Source organism: Mustelus asterias, chromosome 13 (genome assembly GCF_964213995.1).
Source record: "Mustelus asterias chromosome 13, sMusAst1.hap1.1, whole genome shotgun sequence".
Classification (NCBI taxonomy): domain Eukaryota; kingdom Metazoa; phylum Chordata; class Chondrichthyes; order Carcharhiniformes; family Triakidae; genus Mustelus; species Mustelus asterias.
The window spans coordinates 67712131-67729737 of NC_135813.1; positions in this window are offsets into that span (position 1 = coordinate 67712131).

Below are 17607 nucleotides of genomic sequence, written 5' to 3' on the forward strand. Positions count from 1 at the left end.
GTGCGCCCTCGGCCTACCTGTCCCTGCTCCTTCTACAGCCCTCCTTCCACATTGCACCCCTTGTCTCCATCAGGCCACCATCCCTCATTGCGCACTTCAGTCCCCTGTCAAATGTTGGACCTTTGTTGTGGTTGCATCAGTCTAACAGCCATGATCTACAGGCATTCAGAGACGCAAGTACTGATTAGGGACAGTCAGCTTTGTGAGTGGAAAATCATGTCTCACAAATTTGATTGAGTTTTTTGAAGGGGTAACCAAGAAGGTAGATGAGGGCAGTGCAGTTGATGTTGTGGACTTTAGCAAGGCCTTTGACAAGGTACCGCATGATAGGTTGCTGCATAAGGTTAAATCTCACGGGATCCAGGGTGAGGTATCTAAATGGATACAAAATTAGCTTCTTGACAGAAGCCAGAGGGTGGTTGTAGAGAATTGTTTTTCAAACTGGAGGCCTGTGACCAGCGGGGTGCCTCAGGGATCAGTGTTAGGTCCACTGTTATTTGTCACTTATATTAATGATTTGGATGAGAATATAGGAGGCATGGTTAGTAAGTTTGCAGATGACACTAAGATTGGTGGTATAGTGGACAGTGAAGAAACTTATCTCCAATTGCAACGGAATCTTGATCAATTTGGCCAGTGGGCTGACGAATGGCAGATAGAGTTTAATTTAGACAAAAGTGAGGTGATGCATTTTGGTAGATTGAACCAGGGCAGGACTTACTCAGTTAATGGTAGGGCATTGGGGAGAGTTACAGAACAAAGAGATCTAGGGGTACATGTTCATAGCTCCTTGAAAGTGGAGTCACAGGTGGACAGAGTGGTAAAGAAGGCATTCGGCATGCTTGGTTTCATCGGTCAGAACATTGAATACAGAAGTTAGAATGTCTTGTTGAAGTTGTACAAGACATTGGTAAGGCCACACTTGGAATACTGTGTGCAATTCTGGTCACCCTATTAAAGAAAGGATATTATTAAATTAGAAAGAGTGCAGAAAAAATTTATTAGGATGCTACCGGGACTTGATGGATTGAGTTATAAGGAGAGGTTGAATAGACTGGGACTTTTTTCTCTGGAGCGTAGGAGGTTGAGGGGTGATCTTATAGAGGTCTATAAAATAATGAGGGCACAGATCAGCTAGATAGTCAATATCTTTTCCCAAAGGTAGGGGAGTCTAAAACTAGAGGGCATAGGTTTAAGGTGAGAGGGGAGAGATACAAAAGTGTCCAGAGGGGCAATTTTTTCACACAGAGGGTGGTGAGTGTCTGGAACGAGCTGCCAGAGGTAGTAGTAGAGGCGGGTACAATTTTCTCTTTTAAAAAGCATTTAGATAGTTCCATGGGTATAATGGGTATAGAGGGGTATGGGCCAAATGCGGGCAATTGGGATTAGCTTAGGGGTTTTAAAAAAAAGGGCGGCATGGACAAGTTGGGCTGAAGGGCCTGTTTCCATGCCGTAAACGTCTATGACTCTATGTGGAGATGCCGGCGTTGGACTGGGGTAAGCACAGTAAGAAGGACTTCTTACTCAGTCTAACAGCACAGTGCTATCCAGAAAGACACTAGTGTGTGGCACCAGGGGGAAGGAGATCCCTGTACTCCCCAAACACAGGCACAGTACAGAACCGACTCACTGACACTAGAGGGTCCATGGGTCCAGCAGCATGGCGCTGTCCATATAGAACAGCTCAGATGGAGATGGAGGGCAGGAACTGGTCTGCTCTGGCACAGTGGCACAGTGGTTAGCACTGCTGCCTCACAGCAACAGGGGCATGGGTTCGATTCCCGGCTTGGGTCACTGTCTGTGCAGAGTCTGCACGTTCTCCCCGTGTCTGCTTGGGTTTCCTCCGGTTGCTCCAATTGCCTCTCACAGTCTGAAAGGCGATGAAGGAGCAGCGCTCTGAAAGCTCATGATTCCAAAAAACCTGTTGGACTTTAACCTGGTGTTGTGAGACTTCTTACTGTGCCCACCCCAGTCCAACGCTGGCATCTCCACATCATGCTTTCATTTGGCACTGAAATAGGCCACACGGCCCAAGTAGTCCAACCCAGCATTTGTGCTCCGCTTAACCTCCCCGTGTCCTCTCCCAGCTCATTCGATCAGCATCACTCTCTCTCTCATTTCTCCTCTCTCACGTGTCTTATCTAACCTTCCTCTCTGTTCCATTCGGCTCAGCTACTCCGAGTAGCCAGTTCTGTTAATTAGATTTGATCTATGCTGATCACAACAGAGAGAATCCCTCGAAAAGATGGGAGTCCATTTTACTTGAGAATCAATTGCATGTTGTAGCTGCAAACAGACACGGGCGCATTTACTGAGCTGCGCTCTGTGAAATGGGCAACAATTGATTTTATTTCAGATGCTGATTCGACACAAGTTCCCAGAGCAGTGATTGTATCTGCTGGTTTAAAGGGCAATCACTGCACTAAAATTCCAGGGCTATGTTTTTGTTCGAGTAAATAACTTTTGTTCTCCCGAAATAATGATTTTTTTTTTCCGCTCAGCCCAAGGCGGACTTCATTTTTCTACTTAAAGGCACGCAAGCAGCACCTGACATTTAACTTAATTGGAGATCACCCTAAACGTGTTTTCCCAAGACCAGCGAAAGTTAGAGGGAGACTTAATCAAGCTGTACAGAAAAGGAGCAGGAGGAAGAAGTGTTTTGACTCAGCGAGTCGTTATGATTAGAAAGCATTGCCTCAAGTGTTAGTGGACGCAACTTCAATAGTAACTTTCAGAAATGAATTGGTTATACGCTTGGAAAGGAAAAACAAAATGTTTTTGAGTTTATTGATTAGTGTCACAAGTAGGCTTACATTAACACTGCAATGAAGTTACTGTGAAAATTGCCGAGTCGCCACACTCCGGCGCCTGTTTGGGTACACTGAGGGAGAATTTAGCATGGCCAATCCACCTAACCACCACGTCTTTTGGACTGTGGGAGGAAACCATAGCACCCAGAGGAAACCCACGCAGACATGGGGAAAACGTGCAGACTCCACACAGACAGTGATCCAAGCCAAGAATCAGACCCAGATCCCTGGCGCTTTGTGGCAGCAGGGCTAACCATTGTGCCATCATGCTGCCCTGTTTCAAGACTGAATAAACTATCAGATCATGGTGGTAGGGACTCGCACCCAGAAGTGGGTGGCATTCCGACTCTCTCTCCCACCATTGAAGAACACCGTATAAAATAGCAATTCGCCCGCCAAGTCGATGGTCTTTCCCATATCCACCCAATTGGATGGCGGGACGTCCGGCATCCACGGTAGTTGGCTGTGATCCAGAAGGAGGTCATGGCCACTCATTTCTCAAAGAGAAAAGAACAAAGAAAAGTACAGCACAAGACAGGCCTTCGGCCCTCCAAGCCTGCGCCAATCATGATGCCTGCCTAAACTAAAACCGTATGCACTTACGGATCCGTATCCTTCCATTCCCATCCTATTCATGTATTTGTCTGGTTGCCCCTTAAATACTGCTATCGTACCTGCTCCTACCCCCTCCTCAGGCAGTTCAAGGGCCAACCTGGCACCTGGCTATGTCAGGCCACCCAGCAACTGTGTGAGACTTCAACCCAAAATCAGTGTTTAATTGTCAGAGATAGCATCAGGCATTGAGCTGTGCAGTTCCAGCATGTTTTCCTCTTTAGGTGGCTGAGTCAAGGGAGCAAAGGGAGAGGCAGGGAAGAAGGACAGGGCAAGGACAGCCTGGTGTTTTGATGATAAATCCCTCCGCACCCTCCTCCAGGCTGTGCCCATCAGACGTGAGGTCCTGATGCCAGCAGATGGGAAGTAGAGGCCTTCTTCCATGGCACGTTCAGCCTAGGAGGAGATGGCCATGGAGGTCAGCAACATGGCCGCCCATACCTTGCACTTGATCTGATTGATTGGCAGAGCAGGCTCGAAGGGCTGAATGTGCCTACTTCTGCTCCTAATTCCTATATTCCTATGTTTGTTTCAAGCTAAGGACTCAGCCAGAGATTTTAAACCCACCCTTACAGTTAAAAACAAACAAGACCCTTGCCTGGCATGAATCACAACATCCACATGTTTAATGCTTTCAACACTTATTCTTTGTGTCAAGTGACGCATTAACAAAACTAACAAGCAATTGAATTGCATTTGAATAAGGCACTCCCAATTTCTTTGCCTGCCCACTCGCCGTATTACCCTGATTGGGAGTGGTGTCATCCGGAATGTGACCCAATGCCATCGCGCACGATAATATGTCGGCACGGGCGCACGAGTGACCCGTTTTCATTCCGTTTTATTCTGCCCTATGAAGGGCAGATCGACTGCGAGCAATTGGGTTAGCTCCTTCAAAGAGCTGGCATAGGTATGATGGGCTGAATGGCCTCCTTCTGTGCTGTAAGACTCTATGATACCCTATCCAGTACATCAGCACATTGATTATTGATCTGCACTCCCACTGTGAGTTTCAGTTTCTTTGCTTCTGACCCCAGTGTGGAATATGGATCTGTTGGGCTCAGGCGAGACACCGAGCCACAGGCAGCTTTATCAAGCAGTTTAGTAACAATTTACTAGCTGATTCACTGGCTTATTTTTCCACCCCCAAACTTCTCAGTTGACTGTTACCCTGCTGCAAGGAATGGATAAAACTCAACACCTTTCCACATTGTAAAGATGAGTCCAGGCAATTAAATCAGGGTAAAAACATTGCCTTAAATATGAAGTCAGTGTGCTTTCAGATAGAATTTACAGCCAGACTCACCACTTTTTATTAAGCAAATCCAGATCATCATTCTGGAGGCACGTACAAGACCTGAACTCTAATTCCACAGACCTCTAATTCCACAAACAAAGCCAGTGAAGTAACGTCATACTGTACTGGGTCTTGATGGAAGGTTATTGACCTGAAACACTGGGCAGAATGATGTAGTGGGGATGGATGGAGGCCGGGGGCTGGGAGTTTGGGGGGGGGGGGGGGGGGGGGGAGTGGTGAGTGGGGGTAGGGGAGGAGGAGGGATGGGGGATGGGGAGGGTAGAAGGATGCACTTTGTCATGCCTTCCCTAGAATTCATGTCAACGTGGAATTGACAATCTCCACGCCAACCAGCTTCACAGCAATAAAGCACCACGGGGCTCATTAACAAGGGCCGAATGGAAGTTCCGCCCCCCATTGGGGTAGATTCCCGCCCTCTGCATCTGCTAGCCCATCCACCTGGTAGGCACCAGTGGCCGTGAACGCAGGTGAAAAGTGGAGTCCAAGGCCCGAGACCCCTGGAGCTGGTAAGACTGGGGTCTCAGCTCGGGAGGGTAAGCGGAGGTTAGGGAGAGGGAGCAGTGTGGGGAAGGGTGTGGGAATAAGGAAGGGAACATTCATTTTCAGGGCAGTCACCCTACAATTGGTAACCTGTTTCCTTCCTGTCCTTTAACCATTTAGGTTAAAAGTCAGGCTTCCAGCTCCTGCCCTGCTGCCCATACCAAGCATTTTGTGACATGGGCAGTTATTATCAAGGTGGCACAGTGGTTAGCACTGCTGCCTCACAACACTAGGGACCTGGGTTCAATTGTGGCCTCGGGTCACTGTCTGTGAGGAGTTTGCACGTCCTCCCCGTGTCTGCGTGGGTTTCCTCCGGGTGCTCCAGTTTCCTCCCACACTCCAAAGATGTGCAGTTTAGCTTGATGGGCCATGCTAAATGCCCTTTAGTGTCCCAAGATATGTAGGTTAGGGGGATTAGCCATGATAAGTGCATGGGGTTACGGGAATAGGGCTGGTGGTTGGGATGCTCTTTCGGAGAGTCGGTGCATACTCGCTGGGCCGAATGGCCTCCTTCTGTTTTGTAGGGGTTGTATGGTTAATTGACCTTAAATCAATGATTTAAATATGGTGAGTGGGCTGCCATTTCGGCACCTGGGGTGAGCTTGTGATGGGCAGAAGGGTCGTGCGATGGGTGTCCACTCCATTTACATGCATCTCCCACCCTTACGGGAAACATGTCTGGTGGTGGGGCACCTAAAATTCAGCCCATTAACTCTGCTGTCTCCACATGGATGCCGCCTGACAGTTTTTCCAACCTTTTAAATTTTTATTGTGTATTTCCAGCATCCACGGTATTATTCAAGAATACTAACCCATCCAAAGATATGCTCAGATCAGGTTAAAGTTGCTTCTGTATGTCAAGGCTTTCCTCCCTTCCATGTCTCAGGTACTATCAGCATAAGGCTCTCATCCAAGATGTGTACAACAAATATTACACAAGAATGTAGAATTATAGAATCCCTACAGTGCAGAAGAGGCCATTCGGCCCAATGAGTCTGTACCAACTCTCTGACAGAGTATTTATCAGAGTACCAAGGCCCTCTCCCCTATCCCATAACCCCACACATTTGCCATGCCTAATTCATCTGATCGAGACATTTTGGGACAGTAAGGGGCAATTTAGCATGGCCAACCCACCTAACCTGCACATCTTTGGACTGTGGGAGGAAGCCCATGCAGACACGAGGAGAATGTGCAAACTCCACACAAGCACCCAAAGCCGGAATTGAACCTGTGTCCCTGCCTCTGTGAGGCAGCAGTGCTAACCACTGTGCCACCGTGCTGCCCATGAATATTCACAGATGATTGCAATATTAGATGCTGCTGTATATTCAATAGTGTCAGAAAGTGCACATATAATCCATTGTACAGTTATGGAAAGAATGAAGGCAGAAAATAATTAGTTTGAAGTCATTAAGGTTTTTCTTTCAGTCTGACACACTGAAGCATGTATTCATGCTCATTACTGTCAGCTTGCCATCAAATTAATCAAACTTCACATATGATTAGCATTCTGTGAATAAACACCCATCAAACAAGTCAAATTCAATTGAATGTTCCAGAATTCTAATGCTGGGGGTACAGTAAAAGACAAAAGCAGTCTTCAGTTGAACAGCAATATGTGTGACCAGTGCAGTTTTAAACTGCAGCCTCAATTTATTCTGGCACAAAGCAAGTCAACATTGAGATCCCCTCATACCTTTTTGGCTAATTCTGTCATTTCGGAATATTACAATAATGGTTAATTAGCCCGTAATAATCTGACGGCACATGTATTGGAATCTACTGACCACGTTGGAATTGGCTTCAACTTCACAATGATACCATCATGAACCTGTATGGGTCTCTGACTGATTCTGATGACAAACCTGATGCTTTTTGTCAGGGAAACCATTACTAGATGAGGCCAGGGAGTTAAAATGGCTCAGGCCTCACACTGAGATTGCAGTGATGTGGTTCCTTCCAGCCCACAGTCCCTCCTGTACCCACCTTGAGAATGCATCAGCAAAGGCGAGATCTTTATTGCTGGAGTGTCTGGTGCAGACTGGAGTTAGGCCAGCCAACTCAGTAAAGAGGAACATAGGAATTAGGAGGCTGAAGGAAGCCGCATTGATCCAAGATACACTGTGTAGAACCAATAAAGTGTCCACAGAATCCATAGAATCCCTACAGTGCAGAAGAAGATCATTCGGCCCATCAATTCTGCATCAACTTTCTGAAAGAGCATCGTACTCAGGCCCACCCACCGCCCCATCACCCAATCTCACCCCACCCACTCCAGGTACTTGAACCTCTTAACTTTGTGTAAGTAAACATTGTGCAATTGATAGCAGAATGTGTAGCAACAGAGCAGTCAATCAAGCAAAGTTTTCAGAGCAATGGATACACTGATACTTTAAAAGATGTTGATGATTAACACTTAGCCCAGGGGCATGAAGTTCCATGAAAATGTATGGGGGTATAGCTTGGCACAGGGGGCATGAAGGACCATGGGGATTGGTTGGGGGTACTTTGGCATGGGTACATGACGGGTGATAGTGGGATGGGCAGGGGGCATAACTTGCACAAGGGTTATGAGAAGGACCTTTTGGACTGATATTTTAAAAGGTTCCCTCATACAGACTAGGGTTTGCGAAGCCTCTGAGATGATGTGAACCATGACTCTTTAACATCTGAAGCCTACTCCATGAAAATTGCAGAGGAGTAAGATATGCCAATTCCCACCGTTGAGCCAGCGAGGTCGGGTGTGTCCAGTTCATGCTGGCCAACCCGAACCAGCCCCAAAGCCCTAACAGGCACTCCTGAAAATTGCACAGCCCAGGAATGAGGTTGGGAATCGTGGAATTGGGAACCGCCTGCTATTTCCGTAGGATTCCAAAGCTATCCCAACTCAGCAAAAATGCAAGACCGCCTGGAACCCATTGCATTGGATAGGAACGAATATATTCAAAGTTAGCTAGGCTTTTACTTGCCTTTTCATGACCTTAAGTGGTTCCCCTCCAGACCCAAGTGTTAAATTCCTTAGTACCAAGAGATCCCCTCAAGAACTCCTCCACAGCCAGGCATCAACTGCCCTCTCATGGCAATTCCCAGCCTGCTCACCCTACACCCCAACATGCATACATGACACCAAGGGTGTTCCCTGCCAACCTCACAGCCCACCGCAAGGAACGCTGGAAGAGGACGGGATGATGTCGGGATCCTGATACAGCATAAATTTCAGAGAATTTAACTCCCCACATGCACCAAAACCTACCCCCACTTAACCATGGAAATTCCTCCCAATGTCTAACATCTACTGTAGCAGAAAGGAGAGCTCAATTCAGAGGACACAGTTCCAGAAGTAGAAGAAACGATTTATGAGAACTTGTCACCTGATATGGGGGTTGGTTAGTTCAGTTGGCTGGATGAATCATAGAATCATAGAATCTCTACAGTGCAGAAGAAGGCCATTCAGCCCATTGATTCTGCACCGAACACCATCCCACCTGGGCCCTATCGTCATAACTCCACGTATTTACCCTTGCTAATCCCCCTGACACTAAGGGGCAATTTAACACAGCCGATCCACCAAACCATCACATCTTTGGACTGTGGGAGGAAACCGGAGCACCCGGAGGAAATCCACACAGACACAGGGAGAATGTGCAAACTCCACACAGACAGTCACCCGAGGCTAGAACTGAACCCGGGTCTCTGGTGCTGTGAAGCAGCAGTGCTAACCACTGTGCCACCGTGCCACCCCATACTAACATATGGGGAGAATGATGTCAATGCTACAGGTTCAATCCCAACGCTACCTGCAGTAATACTTTCCCCATCCTTGTCGAGTGGAGTCCCTCAAGCTATGTGTAACTAATTTGTCTTTTGAATGGAGGTAGCTGCCTATCCTTCTGGGACTATAGCTGTCTGAATGAAGTACCCTGACACTGATGGTTCTTGAAATAAATTTAAAATTCAGTCTCGCAAATTGAAAGATTTAATCAGAATCCAGTCCGTTGGCAGTTTGATTTGGAATTTTGAAAAATGAGAAAAAAAAATTGTTTTAATATTATAATCATGCTGCCACAGATTACAGATAATCCACTTTAACAATCAGAGGAAGTGTTCCCATCAATAATATTGTATGTAATTGTGCAGTTTTTAATAATGGTTCTGGAACGCAGTGAGTCTGAAGCATGTTGGCCTGAGCACTTGTCAAGTTGAACTTGAGGTGTTCAGTTGAGCTGAACTCTGGCCGTGCAGCTCACTTCCTTTCCCCACGCCACTCCCCACACTCCCTCACAAAGGTACTTGTTGCTGGGTTCGATAGAAGTTTGCTGTCCCTTTCATGTTCCCTCAAGCAGTACCGTTTTTGCGTGTGTGAGTGGTGTTGCTGATGGTTGTTCTATCACAGGGGCATGTTTGAGCAACTTTGAAAAGTTGAAAGTTTATTTATTAGTCACAAGTAGGCTTACATTAACACTGCAATGAAGTTACTGTGAAAATCCCCTAGTTGCCACACTCCAGTGCCTGTTCGGGTACACTGAGGGAAACTTTAGCACGGCTAATCCAGCTAACCTGAACATCTTTTGGATTGTGGAAGGAAACTGGAGTACCCGGAGGAAACCCACGCAGACAGGAGGAGAACATGCAAACTCCACATGGACAGTGATCCAAGCCGGGAATCGAACCTGGGTCCCTGGTGTTGTGAGGCAGCAGTGCTAACCATTGTGCTCCATGCCGCCCATAGTGATGGGTGAAGTGGGAGGAGCAGAGGGATTCAGGAGAGGGTTCATTGAGTCAAAGCGTATAAGGGGCCCTTCTAGGGAGTAAACATTAACCAGTTTCACCAAGTGTAGCCTTTATCCCGAAGGCACATTGGGTTTAGATGTGCGATGCTACACAGTGGCCTCGACATTTAACATGAGCTGATCTGTTGAATATGCCGGGCCATTCACAGGTACTGAGCAGCTTTCCACAAAAGTGCTGCTGTAGGGACTGATAGCAGTAAAGAAAACCAGTCACTTATCATTCCGGATGGGTGATGTCTTTATCAGGGGTCAGCACTGTCTCCAGGTGATAACAGCTGCATCCTGATCCTTTCCTATCAGGAGTGTGAAAGGGTGTTAGAGAGAACCCTACTTTATGTTTTCAATCTCGCTTATCTTTTTTTTTTACCCTGGCAATTCATTCCATGGTAACCTTGCCTTTGCTGTGGTTTGATCACTGAGGTAACTTACTCTGGCAGATGGTCGCAGTTTTAAAATGCTTTTCCTTATCTGCACCACTTGGAAATCTTCACTGCTTTGTGGACAATGCTGCCTACTTAAGAGACCAGTCCTTCATCCATCCTCATTGAAGTCTCAGAAATTGAACCGTCTCTTATTTTAAATTTCTGCACCCTAATCATTTTTTCTTTGGACAGGATATTGACATAATCTATACACTGATAATCTATCCTGGGAATGGAGAAATCAGTGGTCGGGTAGTTCCGAGTTTATGAAGCTGACTATCCAATAATTGGAAGAATGTGGTCCTGATATTCCAACATCGTTCTTGGATCTGAGAAAAGTGTTCGTTTGAAGAAAGTAAAGAAAAAATCAAGAGAGAAAGGACTTGCATTCATTTAGCACCTTCATGGCCTTAGGATTCCCAAAGAGCTTCACAAAGAAATAGTGTAGCCAGTATCGTAATGGAAGGAGACGTAAAAGCCAATGCTCCCCCAAAAGGAAATGAAACCAAGAAATGTTCTTCTAGCGAGGTTGGTTGAAACCATCAAAGTGTTTTTGAAGAGTAATCACTGTTGTAATGGAGGAAACATGACAGCTAATTTGCTCATTTAGCAAATGTTTAATTATGTTAGTCTAATACAGAAGGAAATCCTGAAAGTGGCCACACAAGTAGATAGGGTGGTAAAGAAGACATATGGCATGCTTGCCTTTGTTGGTCAGGGCATTGAGTACGAGAGTCAGGATGTCATGTTGCAGCTTTCTAAAACTTTGGTTGGGCCGCATTACGTTCAATTCTGGTCACCATGTTACGGGAAGGATGTGGAGGCTTTGCAGAGGGTGCAGAAGTGGTTTACCAGGATGCTGCCTTAGATACATAGAATAGATACATAGAAACCCTACAGTGCAGAAGGAGGCCATTCGGCCCATCGAGTCTGCACCGACCACAATCCCACCCAGGCCCTCCCCCCACATATTTTACCCGCTAATCCCTCTAACCTACGCATCCCAGGACTCTAAGGGGCAATTTTTAACCTGGCCAATCAACCTAACCCGCACATCTTTGGACTGTGGGAGGAAACCGGAGCACCCGGAGGAAACCCACGCAGACACGAGGAGAATGTGCAAACTCCACACAGACAGTGACCCGAGCCGGGAATCGAACCCGGGACCCTGGAGCTGTGAAGCAGCAGTGCTAACCACTGTGCTACCGTGCCTTCATTGGAGGGCATGAGCTATAAGGAGAGGCTGGACAAACTTAGGTTGGTTTCTCTGGAGTGGCGGAGGCTGAGGGGAGACCTGATCGAAGTCTATAAAATAATGAGAAGCATAGATGAGGTTGACAATCAAAATCTTTTTCCCCCGAGTTGAAGCGTTTAATACTGGAGGATATGCACTTAAGGTGAAAGGGGGAAAGTTCAAAGGAGATGTAAGAGACAGATTTTTTATACAGAGAGTGTTAAGTATCTGGAACGCGCTGCCAGGGGTGGAGGCAGATATGATAAGGGCATTTAAGGGGCTTTTAGATAAGCACATTAATATGCATGGAATAGAGGGATGTGGACCAAGGGAAAGCAGAAGGGATTAGTTTAATTTGGCGTCTGGGGAAGCTGAAAGGTCTAAAGGTGGATAAATCACCTGGACCAGATGGATTACACCCCAGGGTTCTAAAAGAGGTAACTGAGGAAATTGTGGAGGCATTGGTGGTGATCTTTCAGGAATCACTGGAGGCAAGGAGGGTACCAGAGGACTGGAAAGTAACTAATGTAACACTGCTGTTTAAGAAAGGAGGGAGGCAGCAGACGGGAAATTATAGGCCGGTTAGCCTGACTTCGGTCATTGGCAAGGTTTTAGAGTCCATTATTAAAGATGAGATTGCAGAGTAGTTGGGAGTGCATGATAAAATAGGACTGAGTCAGCACGGCTTTGTCAAGGGAAGGTCATGTCTGACAATTCTGTTAGAGTTCTTTGAGGAGGTAACAAGGAAGTTAGATAAAGGAGAACCAGTGGACATGATTTATTTAGATTTCCAAAAGGCCTTTGACAAGGTGCCGCATAGGAGACTGTTAAATAAGTTAAGATCCCATGGTGTTAATGGTAAGATCCTGGCATAGATAGAGGATTGGCTGACTGGCAGAAGGCAGAGAGTGGGGATAAAGGGGTCTTTTTCAGGATGGCAGTCGGTGACTAGTGGTGTACCTCGGGTCGGTGTTGGGACCACAACTTTTCACAATATACATTAACGCTTTGGAAGAAGGAACTGAAGACACTGTTGCTAAGTTTGCAGATGATACAAAGATATGTAGAGGGAAAGGTAGTATTGAGGAAGCAGGGGGGCTGCAGAAAGACTTGGACAGGTTAGGAGAGTGGGCAAAGAAATGGCAGATGGAATACAATGTGGAAAAGTATGAGATTATGCACTTTGGAAGGAGAAATGGAGACATGGATTATTTTCTAAATGGGAAAATGCTTAGGAAATCAGCAACACAAAGGGACTTGGAGTCATTGTTCAAGATTCTCTTAAGGTTAACTTGCAGGTTCAGTCGGCAGTTAGGAAGGCCAATGCAATGTTAGTGTTCATGTCGAGAGGGCTAGAATACAAGAGCAGTGATGTACTTCTGAGGCTGCATAAGGCTCTGGTCAGACCTCATTTGGAGTACTGTGAGCAGTTTTGGGCCCCATATCTAAGAAGGATGTGCTGGCCTTGGACAGGGTCCAGAGGAGGTTCACAAGAATGATCCCTGGAATGAAGAGCTTGTCGTATGAGGAACGGTTGAGGACTCTTTACTTGTTGGAGTTTAGAAGGATGAGGGGAGATCTTATTGAAACTTACAGGATACTGCGAGGCCTGGATAGAGTGGACATGGAGAGGATGTTTCCACTAGTAGGAAAAACTAGGTTGGGCCAGAGGGCACAACCTCAGGCTAAAGGGATGATCCTTTAAAACAGAGATGAGGAGGAATTTGTTCAGCCAGAGAGTGGTGAATCTGTGGAACTCTTTGCCGCAGAAAGCTGTGGAGGCCAGGTCATTGAGTGTCTTTAAGACAGAGATAAATAGGTTCTTGATTAATAAGGGGATCAGGGGTTATGGGGAAAAGACAGGAGAATGGGGATGAGAAAAATATCAGCCATGATTGAATGGCGGAGCAGACTCGATGGGCCGAGTGGCCTAATTCTGCTCCTATGTCTTATGGTCTTATGGTCTTATGATTATGTTCGGCACAACATCATGAGCTGAAGAGCTTGTTCCTGTGCTGTACTGTTCTATGTTCTAGATGTGCGAGGTGTTGAAATACAGTGTAATTTCAAGGTTAGAATGTTAAAACTGCATTGAACTACATATTCTTCTTTGACTCTCCAGTCTGTATGGACCACGTACAGATATAAGCACATCTGGAAATCCTCACAACTCTTTTTAGTTTGAAACAGTAACAGTCAGCAAAAACTGCGAGGTCACCCCTCACCTCACATGTTATATTAACTTCAGGAAAAGGCAATTTCACCCCGTTCCTTCCATCATGCCATTTTAGAAAATTGATTCTGGCTTGTTATTTACATATTTCTATTCTCTCTTTGCATGTGGATTTTGTTGATTTAATTCAGGTTTTTTTTCAGTTCAACTAATGTTTAGCAAGCAACTACAATTCTTCCCTCGGCAAGCCATCACAAACTTAGCATCCTGATTGGAAAAGACAAATTAATCTTACTGCTACACAAAATTACTGCTCATGCGATGTGTAAACTGTGCCACAAGCTTTTAGCTGGTAATGCAAGAACACACATTTTAGCGCAATTATATTTGATTTAATACTTTGGTCTAACTTTGGTCCATCATGAATGCAGAAGGAGTATCATAGAATCCCTACAGTGGAGAAGAGACCATCTGGCCCATTGAGCCTGCACTGACAACAATCCCACCCACGCCCTAACCCCTTAGCCCCTAATTGCCAAAGCCTATCCACCATCTACAAGGCACAAGTCAGGAGTGTGATAGAATACTCCCCACCTGCCTGGATGGGTGCAGCTCCAACATCACCCAAGAAACTTGATAGCATCCAGGATAAAGCAGCCCACTTGATTGGCACCACATCTACAAACATTCAATTCCTCCACCACCGACGCTCAGTAGCAGCAGTGTGTATTATCGATAAGATGCACTGCAGCAATTCACCAAAGATCCTGAGACAGCACCTTCCAAACCCACAGCCACTTCCATCTAGAAAGACAAGGGCAACAGATACATGGGAACACCACCACCTGCAAATTCCCCTCCAAGCCACTCACTATCCTGACTTGGAAATACATTGCCGTTCCTTCGCAGTCACTGGTTCAAAATCCTAGAATTCCCTCCCTAACGGCATTGTGGGTCAACCCACAGAACTGCAGCAATTCAAGAAGGCAGCTCACCACCACCTTCTCAAGGGCAACCAAGGGCAAATAAATGCTGGCCAGCCAGTGACACCCATGTCCCATGAATGAATGAGAAAAAATCTGGCAATTATCATATCGCTGTTTGTGGAGTTTGCTGTGAGTCGATTGGTCATCACAATTCCTACATCACGAGAGTAATGACACTTCAAAAGTACTTAATTGGATGCAAAACACTTTGGGATTTAAAAAAAAAGTTTATTTATTAGTCACTAGTAGTCTTACATTAACACTATAATGAAGTTACTGTGAAAATCCCCTAGTCGCCACACTCCGGTGCCTGTTCGGGTACACTGAGGGCAAATTTAGCATGGCCAATGTACCTAACCAGCACATCTTTCGGACTGTGAGAGGAAACCAGAGCACCCGAAGGAAACCCACGCAAACACAGGGAGAACGTGCAGACCAGACAGTGACCCAAGTTGGGAATCAGTCCCTGGCGCAGTGAGGCAACAGTGCTAACCACTGTGCCACCATGCCACTTGACCTGAGGTAGAATCATACAGTATAAAAAGAGGCCATTCGGCCCCACAAGTCTGCACTGACCACAATACCACCCAGACTCTAACCCCGTAACCCCATGCATTTACCCTAGCTAGTCCCCATTTCGCGAAGGGGCAATTTAGCATGGCTAATGTATCTAACCTGCGCATCTTTGGACGGTGGGAGGAAACCAGAGCACCCGGAGGAAATCCACACAGACACGAGGAGAACATGCAAACTCCACACAGACAGTGACCCAAGCCAGAAATCGAATCCGGGTCTCTGGCACTGTGAGGCAGCAGTGCTAACTACTGTGCCACCACGCTGCATAAATCAAAATCAATCTTTTTCTTCCTTATTTTAAAATAAGCTTTGGAAGAGTGGAGTTCTGTGCATGCATTGAGGCGACCTATATTCGAGCTTGCAATGGTTGCACTGATGTGGTTGTTAGATTGCCGTCTAGTGACTGCACATCACAAGCAGCAGTGTCCGTTCTTGTTTTATATTGTTACATGGCTTCAGCCAGTCCTATTCAGCCCAACATCGTACAGTTGAATTAGATATTTAGAACAAAGCAGATTAAAGGATGATTTGATCAAAACAATAAAGGGATGAGATAGAGTAGCTGTAGATATTTACAGTGATTAGAGTCCAGAACAAGGCGACATAGATAAAAGATTAAGCGGAATTTGAGTGGCGTATAATTGAAAACCAGTAAGCTGTGTTAAATTTATATAGGATATAGCATAGGCACATACTTCAAATGCAGTGCACATAGCACGTTGGAGAAGTCAAAGTTTAATAGGCGTCTTTCAAACTGCTTTTAAATAGTCAACTGTTGTTACAATCAATGTGGAAAACACAGTGATGTAAGAAAGTGAACCTAAAATGAACCGAGATGTCAGTTATAGGTTTTACCATTTGCTCCAGTGCAATGCAAGATACCAAAGCAAAGCTGTTGAAAGGCCATACATTCTGGAGAGTAAGCCTGAGCCCCTCTGAAGCACGTCGACTTTGTTTCATTATCTCCTGGCTGTGTCCTGAACTAGTGATGCAAAGTAAGTTTTGGGTGGATTTTGCAGGTCTTAGAAATCTCAATCTACTGACTGAAAATGAGGATCCTCTGAGGGGTGGGGGTCTATTTTGACCACAGTTTTGAATCGGGAAGCGCAGTGCACTGGAACACTTTCCAATCTCGGACTGAAAGGAAGCTTCATATTACTTTAGGCTTTCTCCTGCATCCAAAATTTTCTCCTCAAGGGTGAAATATCTGCAAATGCTGTTCTTTTATTTAACTCTTAAACTTTGTTTTTTTTGGTGCTTCGTTTTGTGTTTGGTTTTATTTTTAAATTTTCATAAAATCCCTATAGTGCAGAAGGAGACCATTCGGTTCATCGAGTCTGCACCGACCACAATCCCACCCAGGCCCTATTCTCCTAACCCCACATATTTACCCTGCTAATCCCCTGACACTCGGGTCAATTTAGCATGGCCAATCAACCTAAACCGCACATCTTTGCAATGTGGGAGGAAACCGGAGCAACAGGAGGAAACCCACGCAGACACGGGGAGAATGTGCAAACTCCCAAGGTCAGAATTGAACCTGAGTCCCTGGTGCTGTGAGGCAGCAGTGCTAACCACCATGTCACCATGCTGCCAAGTTTAAACTTTAATTTAAAGTTTATTTATTAGTGTCACAAGTAGGCTTACATTAACACTTCAATGAAGTTACTGTGGAAATCACCTAGTTGCCACACTCCGGAGCCTGTTCGGGTACACTGAGGGAGAATTTAGCACGGCCAATGCACCTAACCAGCACGTCTTTCAGTAAGGAAATGAAGCAATCGGCAGCCAGGGTCACCATTCAGAACTTCTCTGTTGGGCATAACAAATGTTTTCCATGATGCTGGCTTTGTTGACACAAGTTCGAATGCAGTTTCGCATTCTCAGTGGGCACAAAGACCCTTTGAACACAGCACAACTCCAGTTTTCCTCAAGCAACCAGCCTAAAGGTTAAAACTGGAACTTTGCTGTCCTTAAAGAGTCTTTAAAATTTGTGTCCAACTGGATGTTAAGCTTCCCTGGTGACTCCTTTTGCAAAAGAACTACCAAGTAGAGGTATGGAGCTATAAAGATTAGGAAGATCCTGGGTTGAGTCAGGATTAGCTGAACTGATCCAAGGCAGCACTAGGGACACAACGATTGT